The 7,839-nt window shown below is 43.4% G+C and overlaps 1 protein-coding gene across 1 annotated transcript in view; it reads right to left on the bottom strand.

The window, feature by feature from the left end:
* The window catches only part of caln1 (calneuron 1), a 91,902-nt gene extending 84,912 nt beyond the window's left edge, over positions 1-6,990 (bottom strand). The window contains exon 1 of the mRNA XM_054743344.2: positions 1,633-6,990. The gene's annotated coding sequence lies outside the window, so the exon portion shown is untranslated. The remainder of the gene's footprint in view (positions 1-1,632) is intronic.
* Positions 6,991-7,839: the final 849 nt, after the last annotated feature.

Genomic DNA, 7,839 nt, shown 5'->3' with positions numbered 1-7,839 from the left:
AATGCCCGTTTAGGGGTTGGGGGGGGGGGGGATCATGTCATTCATAATATTATCAGTTATTATTTCCTGCCAAGAAAAACAATCTATCATGTTAAGCTAACTTCATGATGTGCATCCACTAAACAGGATTATGTTCATGTGGTCATCAGCATGAAGTTAGTGGGTGTGTTCGAATCGGTCCGAATCCACGGGTAGGATGCTTATTATGAGTACGGGTCTTTGCGGTGTTGTGCCAAAAAATGATTAGCCACCGCGGGATCGTGCACGGTTAGGGTAATTGCATTTCTAGACGAAATTCCCCAGGATTTCGTCTAGAAACTCGGCATTTCTAGCAATATGGACATTGAGAAAGCAGAGATAACCTCGTCCGGTACTTAAACAGATGTTTATCACGGATATTAGTCTTTCCAGTTGGGAAGTTGTTTTAAGTGTTGCTATTTGTCTTAAACGTTCACAATGAGGATATATTAATCCTTTTTGCAATATTTGCGATTGAAAGATGGTTTGTGGTAAGAACTGGCTTTCTTTATTTTACAGCCTTGATACTAAAAAATAAATAAACAATGTAAAATGGCACCCTGTAATGAATGTAAACGTTGTATAACTGGAAATAAACAATTCTCCAGCGATTTGATTTCCTCCCCTTCCTATCTTTAGTCCACTTGACATGGAGTCACAGTTAACTAGTTTGGGGCACATTTTTACTTGAAAAATAGTATTTAAACTGATCAAGCTTTGGCTTTAATGACACTGTGTAGGTTACTATCTATACATTACTTTGCTCTGTTTAAAAGTGACAAGATAAAAGCACTTCAGCACATAAAATTAAGATTTGTCACTTGCCAAATAGAGACTACACCCTCCTGTTTACCTACAAGAAACGCCTCAAAATATCTTTAAATTCTTTATTGATGATTTTATTGTAGACAACTAAAATGGCATTTTACTTGCCAAAAAGTGATTGAATCGCTCAGTTTTTCATGGAGGCTAAAATTGACCAAATAAGGGTTTTATGTATTATCTGTTGATGTTACTGTACTCATACTGTCTACCATCATAAACACCCCAAAAATGGCAAAAAAAAAGATTGTTTCCCTTGCCAAAAATTAATTACAGGGTCCTGCTCACCTGTAAAGGGTTAAATTGACCTAAATATTACTTTATTTATCATCTCTTGATGTTATTAATCCCATCACAGGATGCTGGGTCTCTTCCACATTGACTGAAAACCCACATCTCCATCGTTTCTCAGCTCATGGTGGTCTGAGTTTTAATCTTTGGTGTTCCTTCAAGGATTTATTGTCACAGGTGCCAACAAGCTAACTAGCTAGCTAGCTGCTGGGGCAACAGGGGAAATGAATGGAGGGGAATAGCTAGTTGAAGGAAACTCCAATGGGTTCTGGAAGTTGTGAGCTCATGAAGCGGTTTTTTTCCGGGATTGTTGGTGATACTCTGGGATTTTTAAGCTAAAAATAATACTCACTTTTTACTGTAAAAACACAACAATATGCACATAACTAGTTAGCTAGCTACATGATTTAGTTCTATTAGTTATTTGAATGGCTGCATCGCCTTCGGCTGTCGACAAGTCCACACAACCCATCTTCAAACACTTTTTCATCAACATCTTACCTTCTTCTTAATCCTTTTCAGTGTGAAGGTCCATTAAAGGTCTCGTCATCCCCTGAATTAAATCAGCAAAACCGGTTCACTGAAGAAAAACACAACACATTTTTGCCGCCAATTTTAATCCGATGTGCTGAGTCATAATGTTTGACCCAAGGGGTTAAACTGACCTAGCCTTTGCGTTGTCAGCCTCAACCCAGCAGTTGGGTTGGCCAGATAACCCAACTGTTTTTAGTGTGTAAATATTACATACATGCCTCTACAATAAGATCACCTTATTGGGATCTATTCAATAATTTTACTTTCCAATAATTTATCAACTCTATTGGCAAGCAAAGACAATAATTAGCATAATTAGTTGCACGGGCATGCTGCATAATTAGCATTAATGCTAACATTCCAGCACTTGTGGTTTTCCTAGGAATGTTGCATGAAGAATACCTGAGATGAATAATTATTATAGAAGGATTATAGAGGTTTATCTCCTTGTGTGGGAACAGTAAAACCCCGTTGACTCAGTTCCCTGCAGGTTCTGATAATCTCAGGCCAAGGCTTGTGTTCAGATCCTGCTGCATCAGAGAGCCTCGTCCCCATGAGACCATGAGGTGATTGCGTGCACGTGTGATCTTCACGGACTGAGTCAGAACATCTCTGTTCCCTTTTCTCCCTAAAGGGCTTTAACGTGTCCGTAACTGTTGTGGATTTGCAGAAACAAAATCCGAATCCTCGCCTCTCGTCTCTGACAGCTGCTGAGGATCACAGAGCTTCTGTCTGCAGACGTGGAGTTCTTCTGGCTTCTATGGTGCAACTATCAGAAACTAATTCTCTGTTAAGGAAATCTTTGGATTTCACGAAACCAAAACCATTCCCAGATTCAGGAAAACACCAGCTCAAGTCTCTGGTTCATCACACATCCAGATCAACACGCTCACAGTGAAATTCACAACCCCAGGCAGCTCAAAGCCGTGTCAGTTTTCCGCCCACAGTCCGAATCTGTTAATCAGCCTCTCCAAATGTTGGCTTCATGATTCCTTCTGACAGGAAGCGGAATGATCAGATATGAGGGAGAAAAATCAAACCAGTGAGGAAAACGGTCAGCTTTTAAAGCCAGTCTGTTTCTGTGGAGAGTGTCTGCTGCCGACTTGAGCCATTTGTTTCTGACTCAAATCTACGATTTCTGACGTTCCCTGGAAAAGGTTTAGAGATTTTATCAAAAGCCAAAAACGATGTCAGCGTCTAATTATCTCCAGTCTGGACAAGAAAATGTCAGATAAACCTCCGGAGAATCTTTAGTTTCTTCAGGACTGGGAATGATGGGTTTAAAACCACCGACCAGAAAATCCCAAATCCTGTTTCTGGGACCAGCTCAGCTCTGCTGCATTTCCCAGTAAAGACACGTCCTCTCTTGGTTTTCCTGCTTCTGCTGATTCAGCTGCCTGAGCAAGGACATAAGGAGGCACTTCCTAACTTCAATCCCAAACCTGTCGACGTTATTCCAGGATTTCTCCTGCTTTATGGTTATTAAAACACTCAAACATATGCCAGCTCTATGAGACAGACTTATGGTCTCATAAATGCATACATTTCTGCAGCTTCCCTCCTGAGATTGGAGGTTTTTGGCTTCCTTTAAGGAGTTTTTCTGTTGGTGCGTCAGCCGCAGACGGACGAGCAGATTCTGTCTCCCTACTTTTAGTCTGAAGCGGCTTTCAGCTGCAGCCTGGGACAGAAAGCAAAGCTCAGCATGTTTCTGAGAAGTTACGGAGATGTTCTGGAGAAATGACGTCAGCTCCGCCTGCATCCTTCTCTTACAAACATTTCACCCACTTTTGTTTCAGCATCTTTGATTTGGAAGCTTCTGGAAACATGAAGCTGATAGGAGAACGTTGCTGAGGCTGTAACTGATCCATACTGAGTGAGAGAAGCAGCAGCTCCTGATCCTCAGAAGCGATCCTCGACTCCGGCTGTCGCTCGGATGCTCAGTCGCTGCTCATCCTGGTGCCAGGCTCTCGTCGCAGACGTGACGCTCAACATCTCTGACCAGCCAAATGTGATGCATCTGTGACTGAGCTGGTGCTGAGATCAGATACTTGTCCTCTGAAGGCGTCCCCGCCTTCGATTACTTCTCGTTTATTCTGCTGGGTTTGGTTTGTGCCACATAATTAGAAACAGAAATGATGGAGGATGATGGTGGAGCAGCGGTAAGGGAGGGAGTGGAGGTTCCTCTGAAGTAAACATCCTTCATCTCTCTAACGACTAACAGCTGTTTGCTTTTAATCCTTCATCAGTTAAAAAAACTTTCTCTGGCAGCAAATATGTGACCTGAATTTATGAACGTATGAGCCATTCCTGTCACTTTGACTTGATTCCATTTTGCCTTCAGAACCACCTCAGAGGTTCAGGTCCTCCTACCATGATGTTGTCAGCTCCATCCCCCACATCCCAGATGTTCTGGACTGGACTGAGATCTGGTGACTGGACACCCTGCAGAGGAAACTCATTCCAGCCGCTTGTATCCGCGATCTCGTTCTTTCGGTCACTACCCAAAGCTCGTGACCATAGGTGAGGGTAGGAACGTAGATCCACCGGTAAACAGAGAGCTTTGCCTTCTGGCTCAGCTCTCTCTTCACCACGACAGACCGGTACAACGCCCGCATCACTGCAGATGCAGCACCAAATCCACCTATCGATCTCACGTGGATTTGGAGTCCTACTCAAATATCCTGTCCCTGATTGGCTAACAGCAACACAATTCTTCTGCTGGAGTTGATTTTCTTTTTGTTGTGAGGAAAAATGCTACACTGATGTTTCTGCATAAATAACAGGAGCCCTGAAGTGTTGCTACAAATTAGCTTCTACTAGCTCTGATCTCTCCTTCCTGTGGGTGGTCCCAAGCCAAGGTGGGCGGTGCCAAACCAGTTCCCCTGTGAGATGGAAGGGGCTTTCTCTAGCCCAGGGGTCGGCAACCTGTTCCCATCAAAAAGCCATTATTACCCGTTTCCCACAGTAAAGAAAACACTGGGAGCCACAGCAGCCATGGCGTTGTGGGCGGGGCCTACCCTCAGACAGCAGAAAGCTGCTTTAACCAATCACAACAGGTGACAGCAGCCGGTACCGGTCGCTCGGGTACGTCAAAGTTATCTTTCATAAGAAGATAATCAATAAAACGATTTATATAAAGTGGATCCAGAAGTTGTAGCCCGTCTCTGCCGACAATATTTAGATATTTTTCACCCTGTTGGTGGTTTTACTGAGCAGGTGCCACTTTTGTCATACGTTTCTTTTTAAAACATGTTTAGACTGTTCAGAATACAAATCCAGGCTCTGTCACGTTTGATTGTTGTAATTAAACTTTGTAGGTGGGGAAGGTCAGAAAAGGGTCCGATCATTTTGTTTTTCCCTCATTTACAGCGACGGAGATAACGGCGCAGTGCGCCCGGCTCTGGTGGTAATCAAGTTAAATTTTATCTCTTTGCAACAATTTTCACAAGAAAACAGAACAGTTAAAAGCAGGGCTTGTGTTGTGTTGACCGGACAGTTCCCGTATTTGACCGTTTATTTTGACGGAGAAATAATAGAAAGAATTACCCCGACGCATGCAGACGAACTGACACTTTATTCTACGCACATCGCAGATGTAGCTAAATCACCCAAGAAAAGATTCCCATCTGAACATCTGAGCTGGACACTGCTCAACGCAGCTCGCTGTCAGCGTGTACTACATAAGGTCCACAGCGAGCTGAAGATGTGGAGAGGGGTTTGGAGCACGTCGCAGAACCAGAGCGCATGCGGGAAGATTCCTCCGACTGAAGCGAGACTTGTCACTTCGAAAATGTTCCCTGACTATGAAACTTTGGCTGAATAGTGCTTGTTCCTGTCTCCAATGTGGCGACGCATCTAGGAGCCGTCTGAGGAGAATCCCAGAATCTCACATCCTCTTCAGCTCAGAAAGCGCATATGATTACGCACAAGCATGACGCGTCAGCACGGTCTCACAGTAAGACCGGGTTGGACCTGTTCAGGTTTACGCAGACAATCTTTACATTTAGAATTAGCTTACAGATGTAAAATTAACGAAGTAAAATATAAAGCTTTTTATTTAAATATCCAGTCATTATTTTACAAGCACAGAGAGCCGCATCAGATGGATGGAAGAGCCGCATGCGGCTCCAGAGCTACGGGTTGCCGACCCCCGGACTAGTCGATGACAGGAATAAAAAGTCACAACAAAGCAGTGAAGTCGACTAGTCGACTAGTTCATACAACCCCTACCGTGCAGGGGTGTACGGTTGAAGCAGTGACACCAAGTAAGGAGGGGCCAAACCATTTAACATTTTAAAAACCAGCAAAAGTATTTTAAAACGAATCCTTACATCAACGGGCAGCCAGTGAAGCGCAGCCAGGACAGGAGTTATGTGGTCATACTTGCGCCTGCCCTCTGAAAATCTGGCAGCAGCATTCTGCACCATTTGCAACCGGGCTATTGAGCCCTTGCTCACACCGAATAAAACAGAGTTACAGTAGTCCAATCGCAACGTGATAAAAGCATGGACTACCGTCTCAAGATCATGTCATGACAAGAAACGTTTGATCTTTGCCAGCCGACGAAGGTGGAAAAAGGAGGAGGAGATCACTCCATTGATGTGGGTGTCAAAACTAAGGGCGCTATCCAGTTTAACACCAAGATTAGTCACTGATGCAGTCAGCTGGCCATTAAATGACCCACAGTATTAGGGAAGAGTCATAATGTCTGCTTGGAGCAAACAATATAGCCTCTGTTTTGTGATCATTGAGGCTCAGAAAATTTTCACTCATCCAGGTCTTGATCTCCCTCAAACAGTTCGTAAGAATAGAAATAGAGAGACCACTTGATGTGTTCAGAGGCAGGTACAGCTGACCATCGTCAGCATAAAGGTGGAAGTGAACTCCAAGCTCACGACAGATGTCAACTAAGCGCAGAATGTAAACAGAAAACAACAGAGGTCCCAATATCGAGTCCTGTGGTGGATAAACGAGGGCCCGGGTTTTGATCCCCAGACTTCCGGGTGAGAGTCATACGCTCCAACAAGTCAGCCAAAGGGACATCCCCTTGGCCAAGTAGCCAGGGCGCATGATCAATCGGGACATTGTGACAGGATGCTCACACTGTCACACAAAGGTTGAATAACCGCCTTTCTGAAATGGTCAGGGACTATACCAGAGCTTAGGCTCGCATTAATTATGTGCAATATTAAAGGGGCGACTACTGGAAAGTCTTCTCAAAGTTCTTTCATTTTTCTATGTGATTTCACTTTTTTACACGTTTGTGTTACAAGAAAACATGTTTTTGCTTTTTATCTGAGAAAAGCACAATTAAATGTTTAAATCAACAATTCTAATTTCAATTCAATTCAAAAATACTTTATTAATCCCAGAGGGAAATTGATTAAATTTATTTTTATTTATATTTTTGCCGATTATTATTCTGTGTCCTTTAAGAATAAATGAGAACTGAAAGAATGCCAGGTTCCCCTCTACTCTGTTGTTCTCTGCATAATCTAAACTGAAGCCAGACAGCACATTTAGCACATTTCTCCCTGAACTCTGACTCATCATGATACTTCGTGATTTACCACCAATCAGCTGTCTGGAGACACGAAACTCCCCGAGATAACCGCCACAAGTCTGCAAGGCGACGCCTTCATTAGATGCTCGTTTGGTTAATTGAGTCACTTTGCTGGAAGATTAGAAAACGAGTTGATCAGCGTTGCTCCCCTGAGCTCTCGTCGCTGCAGCTTCTCATTGCAAATAAAAACACAAACAAACCAAAAACGCTGCACTTTTCTCTGAATGATGCTTTCAAATAATCCACCAAAGCAAACAGAGAATTCATCAGTGAGCTCCCACAAAGCAGGAAGTTGTGTGTTTGTTGACACATTTGTGCTGTTGATTTGTAAAAAAGTGTGAAAGAAGAAAATCTTTCTTCCAGATGGAGAAGAGTTCAGGTCACACGCTGAATCAGAGGAAGAGAGTCTGCAGGACAACGCTTCGGACATGACTGAGTCCAGCACGCCTGAGGAGCCACTCAGCTTTTATACTTCCTGTCTTCAGAAAACAAACATGCAGCTCATTTTCTCCAGAGGAAACAGAATGAACCTGCAGATGACAAAAAGTACCAGCAAAAACGGGTCAGAACCAAGGTTCTTTCACCTTCGCCTAAATGACGTTCCAGCACCT

The sequence above is a fragment of the Nothobranchius furzeri genome, chromosome 13, assembly GCF_043380555.1.
Source record: "Nothobranchius furzeri strain GRZ-AD chromosome 13, NfurGRZ-RIMD1, whole genome shotgun sequence".
NCBI lineage: Eukaryota > Metazoa > Chordata > Actinopteri > Cyprinodontiformes > Nothobranchiidae > Nothobranchius > Nothobranchius furzeri.
The sequence above is the reverse complement of the archived record's forward strand: the minus strand, read 5'-3'. Positions and strand labels throughout refer to the sequence as shown.